Raw genomic sequence first — 17,098 nt, forward strand, 5'->3', positions numbered from 1 at the left:
CATGGATGTGTGTGATGTCCTTAGGTTAGTTAGGTTTAAGTAGTTCTAAGTCTAGGGGATTGATGACCTCAGATGTTAAGTCCCATAGTGCTTAGAGCCATTTGAACCATTTGAAACACCTTACGTTTTCTTCCCAGTGCCGGCTTCTCAGCTGCTCTACCAAGAGTTTCTTGTAGCTGAATATGATGGCTGTAAAGACAGAAATATTACATATCCTCTTCCATCAGATTTTCCAAAAACTGGGATGTTCTCGCAGACAACAATCAATTTTGGAAATAAAATATTACTCAAAATTTTTTTTCACAAATTGAATCTGCTTTATATGTTTTCTTTCTCAATTTTGTTAACTTGCAATCTATGCTAGAGTACCCTATAGCAGTCCACTATCCACTAGACAGTTTTCCATCACATAATTTTATACTGCAGTTGAGCTACTATCGACGCATTGCTGTCCATTAAATTCAACAAAATATTTCTCATGAGGAGTTAAATCGGTATACCACTACTATCGGCGCATTGCCTTCCTTTTGATTCAATGAAATATTTGCATTAAGAATTTACATTGCTATTCATTTTTGGCTCTTTACTGCCCTTAATTGACCAACTATTTGCCATAAGAAGCTACGCTGCTATACAGCTACTATCGGAGCATTGTCATCCTTTCAGTCCAACATCAAATGCCTTCATGATGCCATTTCCTTACACTTTACAGTTTTCCTCACTATTATGTCGGCGCCATGCCGTTCTGTACTTATTTATATTTGAATGTATCATAAAGACGACCACTTCACATGATTACAAATAAAGCAAACTTTTATACATTTCAGAAATGCGTGGAGACGGAAGACACTCGCTCATTTTACCACATACGCAAGCTAGCAGCCTGCAACACCAACCCGTATTGTTGATGGCTGTAAAGCCAGAAATATTAGATGGTTTCGCTTTTTTTTAAATAACAAGAGCATCATCAAAAACTCTGGAATTTACAGTCTGAAGTATAGTAGTTGGCTATTGGAGAGCGAATCAGTCAACAAAACATACTGAGTGCGACACGTGGATCTACTGAAAAACTTAATTTCAACAGTCACTGTTTCCCCTTCAGTCAATGCCTGTTCTCGCTAAGTGTGTGTGCTTACTGTGTTAAAAACTACAAGGATATAGAGTGGAAAATGGAAAGAGCATTAAAGCTGATAAGGTTTATCATGAACGGGGCTGTTTACGGGCCCCTAAGAGCTAAGATTATAAAAAATAGCTCAGCATTAGAAAGTGAAATACACGCTGTGAAAAAGAACGTGGTGTCTTTATTGATATCTTTTCGCCATGACCTACAGTGAGAAAGAAACAATACTGGGAGTGACTATTAATTCTCTGCTGTAGGTATGACTCTCCTGGAAGAGTTGTCACCTTTGGAAATTTTAGGGCCTGCACAATTCAATGACATTTCAAATTTGTAGCTTTAATTAGGTGAATAATCATGAAATAGGCCATATTCCAATTCAACTTTAAGGTCGACATTAATTTTGTGGAACTATGGCACTGACTACTTTTTGAAAGAGAGAGCGTTCACTAGCGTCGTTTCTTCTTTTGCTGATGATCAGCGTGTTACTGAAAAATAAATGCCGCATGTGCTACAACTGCTACATCTTATTCTTTCCTCATAATATCCGCTGCTGAAAGCGTAATTAGTGTGCTACTTTATAATAATAACAAAACTGGAGCAAGTTGGCAAATTATCAAAGCCAATTGCGATTTTACATGAACGAATCCCTTGATCCCAAGCGCTTGGTTTGGTGTGGATGAGACGTCGAAAGCCAATCCAATACACAGAAATCAGGAAATTATTATTGAGGAAGTGCACTCTTACATGTAAGTAATAACGAATATTGCAGAAAAATCTTAACTTACACGAATAACAATGTCTCAGAACGTGTTGCAAATATGAAGCAGAAGAAAAAATTTTTTTCACCCATCCGTGCGCGAACCCGTGTCATTTTGTATCGTATTCCCGCGCGATAACCACTTTTTTCCCCAGATTTTTTTTATTCCACAAAAACAGTAACAAAAATAGCTAGCTTACAATGAAATGACATAAATAAGTTGACAGATGGTGGCAGTCATAAATTACAGCATTCAAAGAATGAGGAATCATATTCAGTCTTTAGCAGTAGCACAATTTAGCACATTCACTGTGACCTTCAACTGGTGGCAGTTCATCATGCACATTTTCTTCTTCCGCAGCCTGAGGTTCCTCATCATCATTTCCCAGACCCAAATTAATCAGTAAATCCTTGATTTGTGTTCCTTCCAGGGTAAATTACGTGGACAGAAGAACAGTGCCGAACATCGACATCGCAAAATCCTTCACTTGGCCACGCCAAACATCAGAAACGTAACACTCAATTCTCGTGCTATTGTGTAGAGGAACGTAGGCTGACTTCGTTGCCAAACGGTGCTGCGTAAGTCATAAATGGGTGATGGTTTGGAAGGTTTCCAATATCAGGCTTCACATAATTGCTTTTCATTGTTACTTGCAAGTTGTAAACATGTTTCAATAATTACTAACTAAACCATTTGTGGGAAAAAGTACACAAAATCACTAGTAACGTCAGTTCACATTCATGTAATATAGGTAAGCAGAGCCGATGTCCTGATATTTAATGATGTTTAAACTCTCATAAAAATAACACGTATTTTGAGAGAATATTGACCGAATAAGTTGTTCTTTATGTAATCATTCACAGTAACAGCTAACGTAACCATATTTCTAACAAAGGAAAATAGTCTGTTATGAACTCACTTTCCAACTGGATGCGTCCTCTTGTGATTCTTTAGTAACACAATCACTAAATCCAAAGCTAAAACCGCTAAATATGTTTAAAATAACAAATTATAGGTGTGCATAAACCACAGCTCACCGATCAACAGGGCCACACCGAAATTCAAAACCTCTCTGTACAATTGTCGTAAAATCGGTGGGAGGACCGTTCGGTAACAGGTCTCAGAAGCTTACTGAATAGCATATTTCGATAAAGAACTGAAAATGACGTCACTACCGATACTAACCTTCTGTGTCCCGCCTGGAAGGCGGCGGGTGGGTCTGCTCCTGCCAAGTGAAGGGTAGGTCGATGTAGGAAGCTGGGAGGAGCAGGTGAGGTAGAACACTTGATACTGCAATTAAAAGTGGTTTTACTATGTACTTAACTTTGGCTGAGATGAGCACGTAGGTTTGAAGCTGTACATCAAGTTACAAAGTTACAAGTAGTGCTGCACAGCGTCGGCTAGAGGGCGCTGTCGGTGTTGTAGTGCCAACCTAGTAGAGCGCACCTACGTTGTGGCATCATAGCTACCGATACAACATAACCTACTACACCGATCTCTATGAACGATCCCGAATAGGGCCCCTGGGGTCCAACGTTCGGCCGAATCCAGTCTCTGTCGTTCGTTGGCCAAGTGTGTACGAGCATTAAGTCAGCCTTGTTCACGTGGCGGCTAGCCGAGCACGAGCGCTCCCGCTGTCTCTCCATGTGGCTTGTGAGCCCTCGCGGGAAAATGGGTCTGTCAGATGTCATTAAGCAGCGCAGTGGACGTGCAAACTGTGCACTGTCTTCAGAGCAATAACAACAAATTATTACGTTCGCCGTAGCTTTAAACACGAGCATATATACTTAATGCCGCAGTGCTTAAAGTGGAAAGTATCTCCCCTTCATGAGGGATAGCCTGTTTAGGGTAACTGCAAGGCGAAAGTCAGACACCCCAGTACCAACACGTCAGAGCAGAATGCCTAGCAAAATGGTTCAAATGGCTCTGAGCACTATGGGACTTAACATCCGTGGTCATCAGTCCCCTAGAATTTAGAACTACTTAAACCTAACTAACCTAAGGACATCACACACATCCATGCCCGAGGCAGGATTCGAACCTGCGACCCTAGCGGTCACGCGGTTCCAGACAGAAGCGCAGGGCCACGCTGGCCGGCAATGCCTAGCACACTTGGAACTTACAGACCTGCATTGTGACAGGTAGTTGAGCGATAAGTTTCTTAATAAATTAAGTCTTGTAGACTCGTATGAAAATTTTATTGGACATAAATTTCCATAGCTTCAAAAGTTTGCAGCTACGATTATGCCGATGTCTGGACTTACGCACCATATTTGCTTGAACAAGTTCGCGCAGTGAACAGAACGAAATCCATCCACTGAAGCTCACTAAAAGAAATAAGTTTAAAGCTTATCTTCGTATTAGCAGTGCTCATAAAGTGGTTCGACACATTGATGCTTTAGTGAAAAGATAGATAAGCAGTATTCATCGATATGCAGTGTTTCTATGTGTAACGTGTGAATAAAATAGTCACGAAATATACAGGGTGGTCAACTGATAGTAACCGGGCCAAATATCTCACGAAATAAGCATCAAACGAAAAAAATACAAACAACAAAACTCGTCTAGCTTGAAGGGGGAAACCAGATGGCGCTATGGTCGGCCCGCTAGATGGCGCTGCCATAGGTCAAATGGATATAAACTGCGTTTTTTAAAAATGGGAACCCCCATTTTTATTACATATTCGTGTAGTACGTAGAGAAATATGAATGTTTTAGTTGGACCACTTTTTTCGCTTTGTGATAGATGGCGCTGCAATAGTCAGAAACGTGTAAATACGTGGTATCATGTAACATTCCGCCAGTGCGGACGGTATTTGCTTCGTGATACATTACCCGTGTTAAAATGGACCGTTTACCAATTGCGGAAAAGGTCGATATCGTGTTGATGTATGGCTATTGTGATCAAAATGCCCAACGGGCGTGTGCTATGAATGCTACTCGGTATCTTGGACGACATCATTCAAGTGTCCAGACCGGATAGTTACGTTATTTAAGGAAACAGGAAGTGTTACGCCACATGTGAAACGTCAACCTCGACCTGCAACAAATGATGATGCCCAAGTAGGTGTTATAGCTGCTGTCGCGGCTAATCCGCACATCAGTAGCAGACATATTGAGCGAGAATCGGGAATCTCAAAAACGTCGGTGTTGAGAATGCTACATCAACATCGATTGCAACCGTACCATATTTCTATGCACCAGAAATTGCAAGGCGACGACTTTGAACGTCGTGTACAGTTTTGCCACTGGGCACAAGAGAAATTACGGGACGATGACAGATGTTTTGCTCGCGTTCTATTTAGTGACGAAGCGTCATTCACGAACAGCGGTAACGTAAACCGGCATAATATGCAATATTGGGCAACGGAAAATCTACGATGGCTGTGACAAGTGGAACATCAGCGACCTTGGCGGGTTAATGTATGTTGCGGCATTATAGGAGGAAGGATAATTGGCCCCCATTTCTTCGATGGCAATCTAAATGGTGCAATGTACGCTGATTTCCTACATAATGTTCTACCGATGTTCCTGCAAGATGTTTCACTGCATGACAGAATGTCGATGTACTTCCAACATGATGGATGTCCGGCCCGTAGCTCGGGTGTGGTTGAAGCGGTATTGAATAGCATATTTCATAACAGGTGGATTGGTCGTCGAAGCACCATATTATGGCCCACACGTTCACCGGATCTGACGACCCCGGATTTCTTTCTGTGGGGAAAGTTGAAGGATATTTGCTATCGCGATCCACCGACAACGCCTGACAACATGCGTCAGCGCATTGTCAATGCATGTGCGAACATTACGGAAGGCGAACTACGCGCTGTTGAGAGGAATATCGTTACACGTATTGCCAAATGTATTGAGGTTGACGGACATCATTTTGAGCATTTATTGCATTAATGTGGTATTTGCAGGTAATCACGCTGTAACAGACGCGTTCTCAGAAATGATAAGTTCACAAAGATACATGTATCACATTGGAACAACCGAATAAAATTTTCAAACGTACCTACGTTCTGTATTTTAATTTAAAAAACCTACCTGTTACCAACTGTTCCTCTAAAATTGTGAGCCATATATTTGTGACTATTACGGCGCCATCTATTACAAAGCGAAAAAAGTGTTCCAACTAAGACATTCATATTTCTTTTCGTACTGCACTAATACGTAATAAAAATGGGGGTTCCTATTAAAAAAAAAAAAAAAAAGAAAACGCAGTTGATATCCGTTTGACCTATGGTAGCGCCATATAGCGGGGCGACCATAGCGCCATCTGATTTCCCTCTTCAAGCTAGACAAGTTTCGTTCTTTGTAGTTTTTTCGTTTGTCGCTTATTTCGTGAGATATTTGGCCCGGTCACGATCAGTGGACCACCCTGTATGTTGAAGTCATTTTAAATATAGTCCTGAAACGAAACTCATCATAATGCTGCGTCAATCGTGTTAAACATCATGTATCGTACTAATGTGACCTATGTTTTTTTGCCTCATCAATCAAAAGAAATGTTAAGTTTCGTTTCATTGTTAATTCAGTGCAACAGTTTTAAGAAATAAACTTGCCACGAAAGGCGTTAATTAGCTACTGTGAAGCGATTCAACTCCGTTGACCCCGCAGAACTACGAGCAGCCGTAGAACAGACTTGTGGGCAACAGTTTCTCGTGACGACCTTCCTTGTTCCGATTGCTCGTCCCCTACCCTCCTCTTTCCCATCCATTACTCACCAGAGCCGGCCGGATGCTTACTGCTGAGGCGTGAGCGTGAACCAGTTCACACGAGCAGGTCAATGAAAAGGCCTGGTTTAAAGTACGTATATTTACTGGGCGTTTTCGCTTTGAGTGATCGTTCACTGAATACTGACCATACCTCCTGGAAATAGCATATGAGCTTGATAATAGTGCATAAGTCGGCGCCAGCAAATGCTCTTGAACGAAAGGACTGTACCTCGGGTAATTTAGAACATCATCAACCATTAAAAGGAACAGCACCTATATTTAACACTCAAAATTTTAAAAGGTTCGACAATAATTAATTCAGAATTTCACGAAGCTAAAGATTTTTCTTTTTGTTTTGCTTTGAATTACAAGAGTGACCTCACACTTATTACTCGAATTACATAAAAGAATAATCGCGTCCAAGATAAAGCCACAGTAAAATGAATGAACGGTATTAAACAATAAAAATACTGATTCATGGAGAAAAATAGCCTTTCAGATTCAACAAATGAAAGAATCAAAGAAATAGTCGTAAAATTGCAAGAATTTCGAAATTAGAAAAACACTTAACTCCTCCTTTGTTCGTAACAACAGGACAGCCGAAAAGTACTAATTTCCTGAAATGACATCTGTCTGTTCTAACACATTTGCTGGCTGTGCCCAAACATCAACGTGCTGGTCCAAACTGGCCGGTAGCACTGAACACCGGCCGCGATTGCAAAACAAAATCCAGTGCAGAGGTAGGACAAAACAAAGCAATAACAAATATATTGACTTCCGGAAGGCGTTCGATACAGTTCCGCACTCGCCTGACAAACAAAGTAAGAGCCTGCGGTATATCAGACCAGCTGTGTGGCTGAACTGAAGAGTTTTTAGCAAACAGAACACAGCATGTTGTTCTCAATGGAGAGATGTCTACAGACATTAAACTAACCTCTGGCGTGCCACAGGGGAGTGTTATGGGACCATTGCTTTTCACAGTATATATAAATGACATAGTACATAGTGTCGGAAGTTCCATGCGGCTTTTCGCGGATGATGCCGTAGTATACAGAGAAGTTGCAGCATTAGAAAATTGCAGCGAAATGCATGAAGATCTGCAGCGGGTAGGCACTTGGTGCAGGGAGTGACAACTGACCCTTACCATAGACAAATGTAATGTATTGCGAATACATAGAAAGAAGAATCCTTTATTGTATGATTGTATGATATCAGAACAAACACTGGTAGAAGTTACTTCTGTAAAATATCTTGGAGTAAGCGTACGGAACCATTTGAAGTGGAATGATTATATAAAATTAATTGTTGCTAAGGCGGTTGCCAGGTTGAGATTCATTGGGAGAGTCCTTAGAAAATGTAGTCCATCAACACTCGTTCGACCTATACCTGAGTATTGCTCATCAGTGTGGGATCCGTACCAGGTCGGGTTGACGGAGGAGATAGAGAAGATCCAGGGAAGAGCGGGTCGTTTCGTCACAGGGTTATTTGGTAAGCTTTATAGCGTTACGGAGATGTTTAGCAAACTCAGGTGGCAGACTCTGCAAGAGAGTCGCTTTGCGTCGCGGCGTAGCTTCCTTTCCAGGTTTTGAGAGGGTGCGTTTCTGAATGAGGTATCGAATATATTGCTTCCCCATACTTATACCTCCCGAGGAGATCACGAATGTAAAATTAGAGAGATTCGAGTGCACACGAAGGCTTTCCGGCAGTCGTTCTTCCCGCGAACTATACGCGACTGGAACAGGAAAGGGAGGTAATGACAGTGGCACGTAAAGTGCCCTCCGCCACACACCGTTGGGTGGCTTGCGGAGTATAAATGTAGATGTAGATGTAGATATTTCCAGAGTGCCTGTAGAACCGAAGACTATTAGTTAACATATAGTAATTATTGGATATGAAATAGAGCGTAGAGTGCGCAGGTTTCAAGAAACTCAGTTTAAATCTAGCTGCAAATAAAGGAAATAAACCAGCTTTAAAAATTTACTCCCTAACTTTAATCATTATTGTGAGAATAGTTCATTAACAGCCTTTACGGCCGAATGAAAAAAAAAATTTATTAGGGTTGGTCTAAATAGAAGCTCACCCTGAATCAGATAATATACATAACAGTAGAGCACTTTAAAAACTTGTTGCCTTAGCGACACAACAAACCAAAGAGTGCGATTTCATGTAATAGATAATTGTGCAACGTGCGAGGGCTTGCTAATGCAAAGGTAAGTACACAAAACAAACGTCTACTAATAATATTACCACTACCAATTGGTATTAACCTCCAGTGGAGCTCAAACATCGAAATTGAAATAAGCAGCATTCAAATAGTCAAAGGAACGTATAGGCGTGCTACTTTTAATACCAAAATCTCTTGCAGTTTTCATCCTGCTTTCCTTCACTTAATACACGAGTGGGTATAATGCCCAAAGCATTAGACGCCGCAATCGAACCGCAACAAGCAGGTAACGACTCTCAGCGGCGCTCGAAGTAAAACAACTAAAACACAATAAAGTTTTAGTATTAAAAATACGAAAATGGTAGCACACAGTCTGCTGCCAATATAGAAAGACCTTTCTTATCAAGATCAGGTTTACACTAGCCCAACAGTCAGCTTAAATAACACTTACAAGGAAATTAGCTGCATGTTTTGGGTTAACATACGGGGTGTTCAAAAAGTCTCTCCGCAGTGCCGTATAATTGTTCGCCTGCCTCGGTTACTTCCCTTCAAGCGGACTCTCCCAACATCCACTGTTTCGTTTATCTCAGCCAGCGTCAGTAGTATCGTTGGTGTGTGTAGTTACGTGGTGACGTGAACGTTTAAGTTTAGTTCCTTTGTTCGTTTGTTTCGTTTTTGTCACTGTTGAAATGCTAACCATTGAAGAACGTGTGTTTTCAATCGAACAAGTGTTCAAAGCTGGCGGTAATTACACAGTTTCAGTTCGTCAAACATTTAATTCAGTTTTCCCAGAGACAACAATCCCACATCGCGACGCTGTGCAAGATTTGATTAACAAATTTCGAAGTACGGGTTCAGTGACAGATGCACCGAGAAGTGGTCGCCCTAGCGTTTTGCGTGAGGATAAACTACTCGATGTTTCCGATAAAATGTCCATGAGTACGAACAAGTCAGTAAGACCGCGCCGCAAACACAGGCCCTCTGCCACGAGCAGCCGGCCGCCTGCGGCCGAGCGAAACGGTCGCTGTCCATCAGACCGCTGGCTCCCGAGTACGAGGGTCACTCCAAAAGAAATGAACACCTTTTTTAAAAAAAATACTTGTTTGAAAGTTGTAAAGTGTGTAGATACATCCTTTAGGAACACTGTTTTCATTTCTCCACATAATTTCCATCCCTATCAACTGCCTCACGCCATCTTGGAACCGGCGCCTGTATACCCGCACGGTAAAATTCTGTACCAACCTGTTGGAGTCACTGTTCGGCAGCGTGCACAAGGGAGTCATCATCTTCAAACCTTGTTCCACGAAGAGTGTCTTTCAGTTTCCCAAAGAGATGATATTCACATGGAGCCAGGTCAGGAGTGTAAGGCGGGTGTTTCAGTGTTGTCCATCCGACTTTTGTGATCGCTTCCGTTGTTTTTTGACTGACATGTGGCAGTGCATTGTCGCGCAACAGCAAAACATCCTGCTTTTGCCGATGTGGTCGAACACTTCTCACTCGAGCTTGAAGTTTCCTCAGTGTCGTCACATATGCATCAGAATTTATGGTGGTTCCACTTGGCATGATGTCCACAAGCAAGAGTCCTTTGGAATCAAAAACACCGTAGCCATAACTTTTCCAGCAGAAGGTGTGGTTTTGAGTTTTTTTCTTGGGTGAATTTGCATGATGCCACTCCATTGACTGCCTCTTCGTCTCTGGTGAAAAATGATGGAGCCATGTTTCATCACGTGTCACAATTCTTCCAAGAAATTCATCTCCACCATCTCGTAGTGTTTCAAAAGTTCGCTGCATATCGTTTTTCTTGTTTCTTTGTCAGCCACTGTCAATATCCTGGGAACCCACCTGGCACAAACCTTTTTTAACGCCAACACTTTCAGTATTCTGCAAACACATCCTTCCCCTATCCCAACGTAGCGTGACAGTTCGTTCGCTGTGATGCGTCTGTCAGCAGTCACCAATTCGTTAACTCTCTGCACATTGTCTGGAGTGTGTGCAGTACGAGACCGCCGCTGCGAGGACAATCCTCAATATTGCCGTGCCCGCTTTGATCACGTAACGTGCTTGCCCACCGACTAACTGTACAGGAAATTGATGTTAGTGTGGGAACGGCCCACACAGCTGTAAGGAAAAAATTAGAACTTTTCCCATACAAAGTGACAGTGGTGCAAGAACTGAAAAATACTGATCATGGCAAGATACTGCATTATTGTCAATGGTTCAAAAATTTTGTTCGACAAAATGGAAGGGATATTCTTCATGAAACATTTTTCACTGATGAGGCGTGGTTTCATTTATCTTGGTACATGAACTCGCAAAATTTTCGTATTTGGGGTACTGCAAATCCATTGTGTAATCACGACGAACCACTTCATTCTGTGAAAATAGGAGTCTGGACTGCAGTTTATAGACGTCCGATTGTGGGGCCCATGTTTTTCAATGAAACCATAAATTCACAACGATACTGCAGTGATATTCTGTACGTATTCATAGGAGAACTTGTTTTAAGTGAAATACTGAACGGTTATTGTCAACAAGATGGTGCAACCGCGCATATAGCTCGCCCTTCAATGTCGCTGCTTGCTGATGTTTTTGGTGATCTCATAATTTCACAGGGACTTAGGCCTCCACGATCGCCTGCCCTAACACTGTCTGACTTTTTCTTCTGTGGTGCAGCGAAAGCAACTGTCTATAAAAACCTTCCAAAATCCATCAATGAATTGAAAACTGCAATATCCACTTTAACTATTTCTGTTATAGAAGAAATGTTTTGTTTTGTTTGGAAACATGATTAGGCGAACTGAATTGTGTATTCAACAACAGTGTGGGGGAGGGGGGGGGACACTTTCAAGAAAAAAAAAGTGTGTGAAATCTTATGGGACTTAACTGCAAAGGTCATCAGTCCCTAAACTTACACACTACTTAACCTAAATTATCCTAATGACTAACACACACACCCATGCCCGAGGGAGGACTCGAACCTCCGCCGGGACCAGTCACACTGTCCTTGACTGCAGCGCCTTAGACCGCTCGCACTTTCAGCATTTAAAGTGAAAGTTTGTAAGTAAGGTTGAATATTAAATAAATTAATAACTTGTATTTCACCGAGTTTCATTTCGGTATATTCACTACGGCATACAGCACGCGTGGCTAACAATCATACGGAACTGCGGAGAGACTTTTTGAACACCCCGTACAATATATCAAGGTTTGGACTTCATATAACAGCTTAAAAGGCACTTTGTAAATCACATAATGAACAGCGCCACAAGTAAAAGCAGAAGCAACTGCAAAGCATGGAGTGAGAGATTTCCTGCATATAATCCGCCAACTTCCCAATACGAAACACTTAAAAGTAATTTAGTTTAGTGGCCAAAATATAACTAAACAACTTTGTTTTTTCCCCTCATAAAATTTCATGTAACCTTTCTTCTTTTTGCAGATTATCTACAGCTGGTCCCGCTTCTCCATCCCCAGTCGCCATCTAAACCATCCGAAAACCTAGACACATTAGTGCGTATTATAGCTGGCTGTCTCTTTCTGTCGCTGGGGAGCTGGCCCATAGCTCAATCCCCAACCTGGAGGATCAGAATTTGTCATCAATGTTTTCGTCCCCAACGAAGAGTGGATCACCTCTGCCCAGAGTTCTTCCTACCCTTTGAAAAAGAAGACGAGAAATCAATAGTTAAGCACAGCAAGTCTCTGAGTTAATCAGTTCACCCATTGGCTCTCGGTGATAAGGAAAGGAAAGGGAATAACAAGACAGGGCCTGATCGGCAAGGGTGACCCAAGCAGCAGGTAAGCTACCACCGACATAGACCCCAGCTTCATTGAGACACGCAAACCTCCTGGCTGCATGGGGAGTGCTTCGTTCTACATCTACATCTACATTTACACTCCGCAAGCCATCCAACGGTGTGTGGCGGTGGGCATTTTTCGTGCCACTGTCATTACCTCCCTTTCCTGTTCCAGTCGCGTATGGTCCGCGGGAAGAACTACTGCCGGAAAGCGTCCGTGCCCGCTCGAATCTCTCTAATTTTACATTCGTGATCTCCTCGGAACGTATACGTAGGGGGAAGCAATATATTCGATACCTCATCTAGAAACGCACCCTCTCGAAACCCGGACAGCAAGCTACACCGTGATGCAGAGCGCCTCTCTTGCAGAGTGAGCCACTTGAGTTTGCTAAACATCTCCGTAACATTGTCGCGCTTACCAAATAACCCTGTGACGAAACGACCCGCTCTTCTTTGGAACTTCTCTACCTCCTCCGTCAACCCGACCTAGTATGGATCCCACACTGATGAGCAATACTCAAGTATAGGTCGAACGAGTGTTTTGTAAGCCACCTCCTTTGTTGATGGACTACATTTTCTAAGGACTCTCCCAATGAATCTCAACTTGGCACCCGCCTTAGCAACAATTAATTTTATATAATCATTCCACTTCAAATCGTTCCGTACGCATACTCCCAGATATTTTACAGAAGTAACTTCTACCAGTGTTTGTTCTGATCTCATACAATCATACAATAAAGGATCCTTCTTTCTGTGTATTCGCAATACATTACATTTGTCGATGGTAAGGATCAGTTGTCACTCCCTGCACCAAGTGCCTGCCACCTGCAGATCTTCGTGCATTTCGCTGCAATTTTCTAATGCTGCAACTTCTCTGTATACTATACGGAATCATCCGCGAAAAGCCGCATGGAACTTCCGACACTATCTACTAAGTCATTTATATATACTGTGAAAAGCAATGGTCCCGTAACACTCCCCTGTGGCACGCCAGAGGTTAGTTTAAGGTCTGTAGACGTCTCTCCATTGAGAACAACATGCTGTGTTCTGTTTGCTAAAAACTGTTCAATCCAGCCTGTCAGCTGGTCTGATATTCCGTAGGCTCTTACTTCGTTTATCAGGCGACAGTACGGAACTATATACGTAGAACGCCTTTCGGAAGTCAAGGAAAATGGCATCTACCTGGGAGCCTGTATCTAATATTTTCCGGGTCTCAGGAACAAATAAAGCTAGTTGAGTCTCACACGATCGCTGTTTCCGAAATCCATGTTGATTCCTACAGAGTAGATTCTGGGTTTCCAGGAATGACATGATACTCGAGCAAAAAACGTGTTCCAAAATTCTACAACAAATCGATGTCAGAGATATAGGCCTATAGTTTTGCGCATCTGCTCGACGACCCTTCTTGAAAACTTGAACTACCTGTGCTCTTTTCCAATCATTTGGAACCTTCCGTTCCTCTAGAGACTTGCGGTACGAGGCTGTTAGAAGGGGGGCAAGTTCTTTCGCATACTCTGTGTAGAATCGAACGGGTATTGCGTCAGGTCCAGTGGACTTTCCTCTGTTGAGTGATTTCAGTTGCTTTTCTATTCCTTGGACACTTATTTCAATGTCAGCCATCTTTTCGTTCGTGCGAGGATTTAGAGAAGGAACCGCCGTGCGGTCTTCCTCTGTGAAAAAGCTTATGTGTTTAGTATTTCAGCTTTAAGCGTGTCATCCTCTGTTTCAATGCCATTATCATCCTAGAGTGTCTGCATATGCTGTTTCGATCCACTTACTGATTTAACGTAAGACCAGATCTTCCTAGGATTTTGTGTCAAGTCGGTACATAGAATTTTACTTTCGAATTCACTGAACTCTTCACGCATAGCCCTCCTCACGGTAACTTTGACATCGTTTAGCTTCTGTTTGTCTGAGAGGTTTTGGCTGCGTTTAAATTTGCAGTGAAGCTCTCTTTGCTTTCGCAGTAGTTTCCTAACTTTGTTGTTGAACCACGGTGAGTTTTTCCCGTTCCTCACAGGTTTATTGGGCACGTACCTGTCTTAAACGCATTTTACGATTGCCTTGAACTTTTTCCATAAACATTCAACATTGTCAGTGTCGGAACAGAAATTTTCGTTTTGGTCTGTTAGGTAGTCTGAAATTTGCCTCCTATTACTATTGCCAAACCGATAACCTTTCCTCCCTTTTTTTTGTATTCCTATTTACTTCCATATTCAGGAATGCTGCAACGGCCTTATGATCACTTCCCCGCCTGCATGGAGAGAGCTCCGTTAAGGCGTTGTCCCCTAGGGTTAATTACCCCCAAGCTGGGAATCATTGCTATAGAGGGATCTGTATAAGGTGTAAGCTACCGCTTCTGTTTTGCTCTTTTCTGCTGATGGGTAAGCCTGCGAGCCGACCTTATAAGTGAAAATTTTTGCACAACGGATTTTATAACGCTAATTTGTCACCCTGACGCTTATACGCTCTCCAGAAGGGTAAGCTTATCCTTTGCTCTATATGTGACGTTAACTAGTCGTATGCAAATCTGGTTGGTTTCTCAGTATATGCTAGAATGTTCAGATGTGCTGACCTACAAACACTGCCTCCACCAGGTGGTTGCAAACATGAAATACACAAATAAGGGGATAATGAAATGACAAAGGAAAGTACTAGCTATGAAATGATACACTCAGCAGTGCTAAATTCTTTACTCTTCTTCAATTTTCTATATACAAGATCACACAGTACGAGTAAAATTTTAGTTCTGCCTATTCACATTTGGTAATCGCTCTGTCTGGTACTGTCCTGTGATATATTCGCGGCCGTTAATTCAAACTCGGAATACTGACATCAGCTATGGCAATTGCAATTATATTTTGAACTACACTCGCTTCTAGCAACGTGAAGCCTCAGCATAGAACGAAAAAGACACGTGATCAGCAATTTACTTTACTTCCCTAACCGCCGTTGCGAATGTACGACCACTACAGTGATCTAACGCTTATCGCTGCAAAGGTTCTCGCCTCAGCGAGATAACATAAATTCTGCCTTACCAAAAGCTTCCGTAGGCATCTCCACGGCTGCCGTGGAACACCAGACGATCCTCAGGCTCTCGCTACAAGTACTCTGTCCCAGTAACGAAGTCGCACACCTCGCCAGGACCAACCTCTCTCCTCGACGCCCCAGGAAAATGTTCAAATGGCTCTGAGCACTATGGGACTTAACTACTGATGTCATCAGTCCGCTAGAACTTAGAACTACTTAAACGTAACTAACCTAAGGACATAACACACATCCATGCCCGAGGCAGGATTCGAACCTGCGACCGTAGCGGTCGCGTGGTTCCAGACTGTAGCGCCTAGAACCTCTCGGCCACCCCGGCTGGCCGCCCCAGGAACAAGTGTTTCACAGTCGCTACGCGTTTTCGTAACTCCTGTTCTTTTTTCTTCACCCCTTTCATGTGCGTGGCCAATCATGTTGCTGGAAGGCGTTCGTTTCCGAGCGCCGAGCAATCTCAGTTTTGCAACCGACCGAAGATTATAGAAACTCCCAGACTGTTCTAGAAGCTTCCGCTCCAGCCGTTGGGAAAACCGTCCGCAGCTCGTGGTCGTGCGGTAGCGTTCTCGCTTCCCACGCCCGGGTTCCCGGGTTCGATTCCCGGCGGCGTCAGGGATTTTCTCTGCCTCGTGATGACTGGGTGTTGTGTGATGTCCTTAGGTTAGTTAGGTTTAAGTAGTTCTTAGTTCTGGGGGACTGATGACCATAGATGTTAAGTCCCATAGTGCTCAGAGCCATTTGAACCGTTGGGAAAACCACCTACACGCCGCCACGCGTTTTGTGAGCGAGTCCCTGTGTCTTCTTCTTGTCCTTGGCCACGTGGCTCCTGCTAAGCCGCGGTCCACCCGCCTGGGATTTCCAGTAGCTTGCGCTCGCTGTTGTCTTCAGCTCTCAGGCCTACCTGCCTCGCTTGTGTCTTTCCCGTTCTCCTGCCAGCTTCCCGTCTCTGTCCGCTTCACTATCGCCCAACGTGCAGATATTCTGCTACAAATTAAGATCCCTAGCCGATGTCAGTATTCTTAACGGTTTCCTGTCTCGATATTTATACTATTAAAAGATCTTCTTTCTGGAGTGGTAATTGTAATGTCGCTCAAAATGATGCCACCTTACAAAGGTAAAAACTATAGTTTAAGGCAAGAAATCGAAAGCATGAAGCAAATAACTGAGGACGAAGGGAGCAACTCTGAGGTGAAGGAATTCGTGACGGGCCGCATCGAACCATTCAGAAGACTGATGACTCCCTACTGTGCTCTGGTGGAGCAGCGGCACTGTGCAGAACGGCATCGGCGTCGGCGCCGCGGCCAGTGGCGGCGTGTCGCAAGGTGCGTCGTCGACGGCGTATCACCAGGGCCGGGTGGCCCCGCGAACCGCCCGGCCGTGCCGGCCTTGGCCCGATCGGCCGCGTCGCCCACGCCGGCCGCAGAAATACACGCGCCGCCCGCCGCCCCGTGACAGATTATTGTGACCGCGCCGCAAACACAGGCCCTCTGCCACGAACAACCG

The sequence above is a fragment of the Schistocerca nitens genome, chromosome 7 (genome assembly GCF_023898315.1).
Source record: "Schistocerca nitens isolate TAMUIC-IGC-003100 chromosome 7, iqSchNite1.1, whole genome shotgun sequence".
Taxonomy (NCBI): Eukaryota; Metazoa; Arthropoda; class Insecta; order Orthoptera; family Acrididae; genus Schistocerca; species Schistocerca nitens.